Source organism: Bufo bufo (genome assembly GCF_905171765.1).
Source record: "Bufo bufo chromosome 4 unlocalized genomic scaffold, aBufBuf1.1 SUPER_4_unloc_1, whole genome shotgun sequence".
NCBI lineage: Eukaryota > Metazoa > Chordata > Amphibia > Anura > Bufonidae > Bufo > Bufo bufo.
The window spans coordinates 22,783-33,702 of record NW_024399991.1 but is presented as its reverse complement, the minus strand read 5'-3'; positions in this window follow the sequence as shown (position 1 = coordinate 33,702).

Sequence of the window (10,920 nt, the reverse complement as noted above, 5' to 3'; positions counted from 1 at the left end):
TATCTACACTCTTGGCCTGGGACATCTCATAGTCCCATGGCTTTCAGTATCACTTTTATGCTGACGACACACAAATCTACCTCTCTGGTCCAGACATCACCACCCTACTATCCAGAATCCCACACTGTCTATCTTCTATATCATCCTTCTTCTCCTCTCGCTTTCTAAAACTTAACATGGTTAAACCAGAATTCATCATCTTTCCCCCATCTTGCTCAACCCCCCCAACAGACCTATCACTATCAATTGCTGCACACTCTCCCTGGTCAACCAAGTCCGCTGCCTCGGAGTGACCTTGGTTTCTGCCCTCTCTTTCCGACCACACATCCAAGCCCTTTCCACCACCTGTCGTCTCCAATTCAAAAATATCTCTGCTTTCCTCAACTTTGAGTCTGCGAAAATGCTTGTACATGCCCTCATCATCTCCTGCCTAGACTACTGCAACATTCTCTTCTGACCAGCTTTACCCTCTCCTACTGTGTCCGTCTCCCGTACCATGTAGATTGTAAGCCTCTCGGGCAGGGCCCTCTCCTTCTGTACCAGTCTGTAACTCGTCTTGTTCCTGTTAGTGCAATTGTCTGTATTATGTGTGTGCACCGCTTATCATATGTACAGCGCTATAGAAGGAATGGCGCTTTAATAATAAATAATAATAATAATGTGCCAGGTCATTGGACCAACGTGCTGCCATTATATTGATCCAGATGGAAACTTTCAAGGGGGGCACAGATCGGGGTGATAACAGAAATGCTGGAGAGGTGGTTAAAAGAACGTAAGGAGAACAAAAAAATTTCATTCCTGAACCCAACAACTGGTTTAAAAGCATAAGCGGGTGGATGATGGGTGTTTTGCAAGGGTTAATGCAGCTGGTTATTGTACTGTAAGAGTATTTTTAAGTACTAATTGGTTCTGTCCCCTTTAATTCTGTTCAATACTCTGTGTAATAGTTTACAAGTTTTCCTTGTAATGAAGTGGGTTAGAGATAGTACTTGCCCTATATCTTGTACACCCTGGTGTGTTGGTCATGTGTTATAACTAGTGTTAGGCGCGATTATTCGAATGGCGAATTGTAATCGCAAATATCGCCATTTCGAGAATTCGCGAAGATTTAGAATATAGTGCTATATATTCGTATTCTCGAATATTCAAGATTTTTTTTTTCATCAGTAACCTCTTTTCTTGCTTGTGGGCCAATGAGACGGCTGCAATGTCTTTGTCTGAGCTTAGCAACATCCCTAGCAACCAATAGGAAAGCTGCCCCTCCCCCTTACTATATAAGAACCTCCCCAGCAGCCATTTTCTGTAGTTTTAGGGAGTTCAGCAGTGTCATTGCTGAGCTATGTGCTTTCCTGTGTCATTACATTAGATAGTTAGTTAGATAGCTCATATATATAATACAGATAGTCAGTGTAGGTTATATCCTGATATAGTAGATAAAATAGAAAAACGACTGGCACTCACTATGTGGGTCACATCAAACAACATTTATTGGCCGCCAGCTCAGCAATGGAGTATAAGCAGCAAAATGAATGCAACATAAAATTAAAACAACACGGTCTCCGGAATGACCTTAAAATACCCCTAAAAAAGATCAAATATAAAAAGTACAATGCACTGGTAATGGATCCTATATGCAGAAAAAGGATCCTCTAAATATAACGCAGATGGTGGGTAAGAGATCTTATCCCCTAAATAATCTACTTGGCATCAATGTTCCTTAGCAAAAAGGCAATATATGTCCGAATAGTTCGTATTGGGGATACTGTCCCTTTAAGTAGAAGTGAGATATATCACAAAGTCCGTTTGTACCTTTCCCAATGTCCGCAATGTATAATATATGTTAGTCCGGACCCAATGGGATTATGCGAACTTCAATGACTTTTGGTGCTAGAGGCTGCAGGGAAATGTCGCTTACCGGTGTATGTACGTCTCCGGCAGTCCCGTTGAACAGCTTACTGCACCGCTCAGAGCGCCGTCACGCTGTGCACAGCCTTCACAGCCGAGGACCAGGAAGCGTTGAGTACAGAGCTTTCACCGCTTCCCGGTTCTCCGGTACTAATCCATAATTGAAGCGCTCATTAGTATTCGCCCCATAAGAGGCAAGGGCAATTTCCCCCCACTTTTGGGGGGGGGGGGGTGCGTCTTATGGGGCGAAAAATACGGTATATCAGTGTCATTTAAATCACCCCCTTTCCATAGAATAAAAAAATAAATACATACAGTCATGGCCGTAAATGTTGGCACCCCTAAAATTTTTCAAGAAAATGAAGTATTTCTCCCAGAACAGTATTGCAGTAACACCTGTTTATTCCCTTTGTGTGTATTGGAACAAAACAAAAAAACTGAGGAAAAAAAGCAAATTGGACATAATGTCACCAAACTCCAAAAATGGGCTGGACAAAATTATTGGCGCTCTTCCTTAGCAGACGGCTCCAGGTCTCTCTTATTGGAAGGGCGCCTTTTCCCAACAGCAACTTTAAGATCTCTCCACAGTGTTCAATGGGATTTAGATCTGGACTCATTGCTGGACACTGCAGAACTCTCCAGCGCTTTGTTGCCATCCATTTGACATATGTTTGGGGTCATTGTCCTGCTGGAAGACCCAAGATCTCGGAAGCAAACCCAGCTTTCTGACACTGGGCTCTACAGTGCGACCCATCCTCAGATTTCATGACGCCTTGCACACATTCAAGGCACCCAGTGCCAGAGGCAGCAGGACAACCCCAAAACATCACGTAACCTCCGCCATATTTCACTGTAGGTACCGTGTTCTTTTCTTTGTAGGCCTCATTCCGTTTTCGGTAAACAGTAGAATGATGTGCTTTACCAAAAAGCTCTATCTTGGTCTCATCTGTCCACAAGACGTTTTCCCAGGATTTTGGCTTACTCAAGTTCATTTCTGCTAAATGTAGTCTTGCTTTTTTATGTCTCTGTGTCAGCAGTGGCGTCCTCCTGGGTCTCCTGGGTCCTCCTGTGTCTTCCTGGGTCTCCTGAGTCCTCCTGGGTCTCCTGCCCTAGCGTTTCATGTTGACGGATAGTTGGCGCAGACACTGACGCTCCTCGAGCCTGCAGGACAGCTTGAATATCTTTAGAACATGTTTGGGGCTGCTTATCCACCATCCGGACTATCCTGCGTTGACACCTTTCATCAATATTTCTCTTCCGTCCACGCCCAGGGAGATTAGCTACAGCGCCACGGGTTGTAACTTCTTGATAATGTTGCGCACTGTGGACCAAGGCAAATCTAGATCTCTGGAGATGGACGTGGAACCTTGAGATTGCTGATATTTTATCACAATTTTGGTTCTCCAGTCCTCGGACAGTTGTCTTCTCCTCTTTCTGTTGTCCATGCTGAGTGTGGCGCACACAGACACACAATGAAAAGACTAAGGCCTCTTTCAGACGGGCGTCACGTTTTGGCTCAGGATGCGTCCCGGGTGCATTGCGGCAAACCCGCGCGAGTAGTTACGCAATTTCAGTCAGTTTTGACTGCGATTGCGTTCCGTTGTTCAGTTTTTATCGCGCGGGTGCAATGCGTTTTGCACGCACGTGATAAAAAACTGACTGTGGTACCCAGACCCGGACTTCTTAACAGAAGTTCAGGTTTGGGTTCAGTGTTGTGTAGATGTAATTATTTTCCCTTATAACATGGTTATAGGGGAAAATAATAGCATTCTGAATACAGAATGCTTAGTACAATAGCGCTGGAGGGGTTAAAAAAAATTATAATAATTTAACTCACCTTAATCCACTTGTTCGTGCAGCCCGGCTTATCTTCTGTCTTCAGGACCTGGGTAAAGGACCTGTGGTGACGTCACTGCGCTCATCACATGGTCCATCACCATGGTGATGGATCATGTGAGGGACCATGTGATGAGCGCAGTGACATCACCAAAGGTCCTTTTCCTCAAAGAAGAAGGAAGAAGAAGACAAAGAGATGCCGGCTGCGCGAACAAGTGGATTAAGGTGAGTTAAATATTTTATTTTTTTTTAACCCCTCCAGCCCTATTGTACTATGCATTCTGTATTAAGAATGCTATTATTTTCCCTTATAACAAAAAATAATAATGATCGGGTCCCCATCCCAATCGTCTCCTAGCAACCATGTGTGAAAATCGCACCGCCCCCGCACTTGCTTGCGATTTTCACGCAGCCCCATTCACTTCTATGGGGCCTGCGTTGCGTGAAAAACGCACAAAGAGGAGCATGCTGCAATTTCCACGCAATGCACGAGTGATGCGTGAATATCACCGCTCATGTGCACAGCCCCATAGAAGTGAATGGGTCCGGATTCAGTGCGGGTGCAATGCGTTCACCTCCCGCATTGCACCCGTGCGGAAATCTCGCCCGTGTGAAAGGGGCCCAAGTGAACCTCTCTCCGTTTTATCTGCCTTCATGTGTGATTGTTATATTGCCCACACCTGATACTTGCCCCGGGTGAGTCTAAAGGAGCATCACATGCTGGAAACAATCTTATTTAGCCACAATTTTGAAAGGAAGGCGCCAATAATTCTGTCCGGCCCATTTGTGGAGTTTGGTGACATTATGTCCAATTTGCTTTTTTTCCTCCCTTTTTTGGTTTTGTTCCAGTACACACAGGGAATAAACAGGTGTTACTGCAACACTTTTCTGGGAGAAATACTTAATTTCCTTGAAAAATTTCAGGGGTGCCAACACAATACAGCGAATGGCGTAACGGAAAAAAGGGTCAAAAAGGCCAGTTCGTCTTTTTTTTATCACTTCTATAACTATAAAAAAGTTATGGGGGTCAGAATATGGTGATGTAAAAAATCTTTTTTATTCAAAGTTTTAATCTATTTTTACACTATTTAGACATAAAAAACCTACACATGTGGGGTATCGTTGTAATCGTATTGACCAAGAGAATTAAGGGCATGGGTCAGTTTTGCCGCAAAGGGAACGTCGTAGGGACAAAACCCGTAAAACTGTGGAGGGAATTGCATTTTTTTTCCAATTCCACCCCATTTGGAATTTTTTTTTCTGCTTCCCACTACATTGTATGCCATAATTAATGGTGGCATTAGAAAGCACAAGTTGTCCTGCAAAAAACAAGCCCTCATATGGATATACGTGAAACGAAAAATAAAAAAGTTATGGCTTAACCGCCTGCGGACCGCCTAACGCAGGATTGCGTTCCGGAGGCGGTCGTTTTGTTCCTTTTGGGCAGAGCCGGCCCGCGCATGCGCATTGCGGGCCGGCAAAAGTTAAAGCAGTATTTCGTCACCAGCCTGCCAGCCAATGATCGTTGCTGGCAGGCTGGTGATTTTCAAAAAATCGAATCAGAAGCCATCTAACACCTTATATTTATAAATATGATGTGTTAAATGGCTTCTGTGCTCCTCTGCTGGTCCTTTTCGTCGGTTGGTTCCAGCAGAGGAGCAGACATCACAGTGAGTACACAAGACAGCACACTTAGCCCCAGATCACCCCCATCACCCCAATTAACCCCTTGATCACCCCTGTCAATCACTAGTGAAAGAGTGATCAGTGTAAACTGTCACTTTTTTTTTCCACTAGTATTGACGGTTAGGTTTTAGGATAGTTTAGGCCCCTTGGTTAGGTAGTTTAGCGTCAGTTAGCGCCCAGCCCACCGCACCGCAGTCACTGATTCGCTGATTAGCATTGGTGCTTTTATAGTATCTGTAAGTGATCAGAACTGATCACAGTCAGATCTATAATAGTGTTAGTGTCACCTTAGCTCGCCCTCCACCCAAAACGCAGTGTTTGCCCGATCAGGCCTGATCGGTCGCCCACACGTGCGTTCACCCATCGCAGCGGCCTCCGGTACTTCGCTAGACTCCCCTTTGTAAGACAGGTTTGCTTTTTTTCTTGGGTAGTCTCAGGGAATACCCCTAAATTTAGTAGTCCAAAATGTCAAACAGGGGGTATTCTTCTGAAGAGGCCTACAGGATTCTGACCCAGTCGGATGAGGAGTGAGAACCCTCATCTGACGAATCTAGCGGGTCAGAATATGAACCTGTAGAAAGCAGTGGCTCTCTGCCCCAAAGTTCGGACGAGGAGGTTGAGGTCCCTGATAGCACCAGGCGTACCCGGCCCCATGTCGCTAGACCACAGGTTATGCAGGATCCGCTTCAAGGGCAGCAGAGTGGGGCTGTCGCTGCCGGATCACGTGGTGAGGCATACACCAGCAGCGCAGCCCTTCCTGGACCTAGTACCAGCACTGCCGTACAACATGGTGACGTGGCGAGCACCAGAAGGGCAGCAGAGTGGGGCTGGCGCTGTCGGATCACGTGGTGAGGCATACACCAGCAGCGCAGCCCTTCCTGGACCTAGTACCAGCACTGCCGTACAACATGGTGACGTGGCGAGCACCAGAAGGGCAGTTGAAGCTGGTACGGTGGCACGTGCAGTAGTTACCCCGTCGCAGCCACCGCGCAGACAGGCCCGTAGAGCCCCTAGAGTCCCTGAGGTGCTGGCAAACCCTGATTGGCAGTCACCAACTTCAGCCGCACCTGTAGTTCCCCCTTTCACCGCCCAGTCTGGAGTTCGGGTTGAGACGGCTCAGATCGGTTCGGCCCTGGGATTTTTTGAGCTGTTCTTGACTGCGGAGCTCTTGGACTTAGTCGTGGCAGAAACAAACCGATATGCCACACAATTTATATCCGCCAACCCAGGAAGCTTTTATGCCCAGCCAGTTTCTGAATTTAAAACTTTTCTGGGCCTTCTCCTCAACGTGGGTCTAACCAAAAAGCATGAATTGCGGTCATATTGGTCCACGAACCCGATTCATCACATGCCCATGTTCTCTGCTGCTATGTCCAGGGCACGATTTGAGGCCATCCTGCGTTTCCTGCACTTTAGTGATAACAGCACCTCTCGTCCCAGAAGCCACCCAGCTTTTGACCGGCTCCACAAAATTCGACCCCTCATAGACCACCTTAACACCAAATTTGCAGATTTGTATACCCCTGAGCAAAACATCTGCGTAGACGAGTCCCTTATACATTTTACCGGGCGCCTTGGCTTCAAACAATACATCCCAAGCAAGCGTGCCCGGTATGGGGTCAAATTGTAGAAGCTCTGTGAAAGGGACACAGGCTATACCCACAAATTTCGAGTCTATGAGGGAAAAGATCAGACCCTGGAGCCAGTCGGTTGCCCTGACTACCTGGGGAGCAGTGGGAAGACAGTCTGGGACTTGGTGTCACCCTTATTTGGCAAGGGGTACCATCTTTATGTGGACAATTTTTACACAAGTGTGCCCCTCTTCAGGCATTTGTTCCTAGAACAGATTGGCTTCTGTGGCACCGCGCGAACTAGTCGCGTGGGCTTCCCCCAACGGCTCGTTACCACCCGTCTTGCAAGGGGGGAGAGGGCTGCCTTGTGTAACGAAGAACTGCTCGTGGTGAAATGGAGAGACAAGCGTGACTTTTACATGCTCTCCTCCATTCACGCAGACACGACAATCCAAATAGAACGGGCAACCCGTGTCATTGAAAAGCCCCTCTGTGTCCACGACTATAATGCGCTCATGGGAGGGGTGGACTTCAATGACCAGATGTTGGCTCCCTATTTAGTTTCCCGACGCACCAGACGCTGGTATAAGAAGGTGTCTGTATATTTAATTCAATTGGCTGCATATAATAGTTTTGTTCTCTACAGTAAGGCTGGGAGAACACGATCCTTCCTCAAATTCCAGGAAGAGATCATTGAGAACCTCCTGTATCCAGAAGGTTCCGTGGCCCCATCCACCAGTGTAGTTAGCCGTCTACACGAGCGACATTTCCCCAGTGTCGTTCCTGGTACCTCAACCCAACCGTCACCCCGAAAAAGATGTTGTGTCTGTAGCAGGAGTGGAATAAGGCGTGACACCCGCTATTTCTGTCCTGACTGTCCTGACCACCCTGCCCTATGCTTAGGTGAGTGTTTCCGGAAGTACCACACACAGGTACACTTAGCATAGGGATTGCATCTCACAGGACAGGCACACAGGGCTATTAGGGCCCTTTTACTCACAGCTGCTGCAAACCTCTCCTTTCACCTGGGATAAAGTGCATAACGTACTTCGCCACATCTTTGGGCGATTTGCGCTTTGCACATTGTCCCATGGGGAAGGAGATGTTTGTTCTATAAAGGTAAAAAAAAAAAATAATCACTGGTAAGCAAAAAAGTTAATGTTCAGTTCAAAAGTTCTGTTCAAAAGTTATTATAAAGTTAATAAAGTTATTGCTTTGCGGCCTGGTTTTTTCTTTTTTGTTTTGTTTTTTTTACCTTCCAGGTGGACCAACCGATGAACCAGCTGCAGCACTGATGTGCATTCGGACAGAAGCATTGCGCTGCTGTCAGATTACACGCAAGTCGGTGTATGCGGCGCTGCAAGACGAGATTTCTCCTCTGCAGTAAAAGATACGTTTGCCGAGGCATATGAGCTGAGGGGCGGTGTTCATATACTTTGGCAAACACTTTGTATATATAAAAAAAAAAAATCCCGGCAATGATTTATTCATCCACATCGATTGATGTGAATGGAGAAATCTGGTTTGCCAGGGCATACGAGCTGAAGTGGGTATGGATGTTGGGCGGAGCTCCTATGTCCTGGCAGACGCCTTTCCCCTCCTTTTTCTTTTTTTGGCAGAGATTTTTTCATCCACATTGATCGATGCGAATGAAGAAATCTGTGCCGTTCATTTTTTCTTTCAGCCCAGAGGCTGAACGGAAAAAAAAAATCATTACCCGTATGCTCAATATAAGGAGAATAGCAGAAACTCCTAATGCTGGGCATACATGTAATGATTGCGGAGACCCTCAAATGCCAGGGCAGTACAAACACCCCACAAATGACCCCATTTTGGAAAGAAGACACCCCAAGGTATTCCGTGAGGGGCATATTGAGTCCATGAAAGATTGAACTTTTTGTCCCAAGTTAGCGGAAAGGGAGACTTTGTGAAAAAAAAAAAAAAAAAACAATTTCCGCAAACTTGTGCCAAAAAAAAATAATCTTCTATGAACTCGCCATGCCCCTCATGGAATACCTTGGGGTGTCTTCTTTCCAAAATGGGGTCACATGTGGGGTATTTATACTGCCCTGGCATTTTAGGGGCCCTAAAGCGTGAGAAGAAGTCTGGTATCCAAATGTCTAAAAATGCCCTCCTAAAAGGAATTTGGGCCCCTTTGCGCATCTAGGCTGCAAAAAAGTGTCACACATGTGGTATCGCCGTACTAAGGAGAATTTGGGCAATGTGTTTTGGGGTGTCTTTTTACATATACCCATGCTGGGTGAGAGAAATATCTCTCTAAAATGACAACTTTGTATAAAAAAATGGGAAAAGTTGACTTTTAGAGAGATATTTCTCTCACCCAGCATGGGTATATGTAAAATGACACCCCAAAACACATTGCCCAACTTCCCCTGAATACGGCAATACCACATGTGTGACACTTTTTTGCAGCCTAGGTGGGCAAAGGGGCCCACATTCCAAAGAGCACCTTTCGGATTTCACAGGCCATTTTTAGACATTTGGATCCTAGACTTCTTCTCACGCTTTAGGGCCCCTAGAATGCCAGGGCAGTATAAATACCCCACAAGTGATTCCATTTTGGAAAGAAGACACCCCAAGGTATTTCGTGATGGGCATAGTGAGTTCATAGGAAGTTTTTATTTTTTGTCACAAGTTAGTGGAATATGAGACTTTGTAATAAAAAAAATAAAAAAAATAAAAAATCATAATTTTCCGCTAACTTGTGACAAAAAATAAAAACTTCTATGAACTCACTATGCCCATCAGCGAATACCTCCGGTTCACTTGCGTCTCAGCTCAGCAGAGTCAGCGAGTAAACCGAAGATTCGATTCATGAATCGGTTCATGTGAAAGATCCGAACTTCCCATCTCTAGCCCGCACTACTGAGTGAGTGATTCACAAGTCACAACACAGACATGACAGATGGGGGCGGCGTTCAGACCCAGCGGAGGCAGAGCGTGCAGGGCGGGCGCAGGCTGACGTCACCACGTAAAGCTGCGTGCCCGCCCGCGCCAACGCTTGCTTCTGTTCTGCAGCTCTGCTACTGCGTCTGCTAGTGTCAGTGAGCCGGTCCGTGCCCGGCCCAGGCCCCAGCTTCGGGCAGGAGAGGAGGACTGTGTGCGGCAACTTCCCAAGAACTCTGCCTGGTCCTGCCCCGGCCGGCCCCTAGGCGAGCTGAGAAGAAAACTAAGTATGTACCCCACGACCTCGTCTCATGGCCTGCCTGCGCCCAGCCCCTCCTTAACCCTGATACCCCTATAACTGAGGGGAATCAGGGTACATTATACAGGGGTAATATAACTAAGGACCCCTGTATAATGTCCTCCTCAGTTATATTACCCTAGTATAATGTCCCCTGATACCCCTTAGTTATAATATTACCCATAATGTCCCTGATACCCCTCAGTTATATAACTGAGGGTAATCAGGGTACATTATACAGGGGGTAATATAACTTATATTACCACTGTATAATGCCTGATAGGCCTATTGAGTAACTTATATTACCCTTGTATAATTATGACACCCACCAATTAAATACACCGGGTAGTAATAAAGTGAAAGGAGCCCTAACACATTTTACAAAATTTGATACCCAAACAATAGAACTACGGCTCCAATTATAAGTACAAAAATCTCTTTATTAAATAAACAGAATCACATTGTCATAAAACCAGCAGTAAACAGGTATGTTATAGTGAGGAAAGACCCGAGGAGGACCGGGGGATCGACACACATGGGCTCACAGAAATCGGTGAAGAGCGTCACAACAAAGCCAGAAAAAATACATCCCCGGAAGAAGCCAGGTTGCTGGCGAAACGGCGTTGGGACACGGAGACTGAGGGACCGGCGCACTAATACTGGGTACTTTTTCTGAGCTTGTCTTTATTTCTACACTGCCTATGTATATTTCTCATT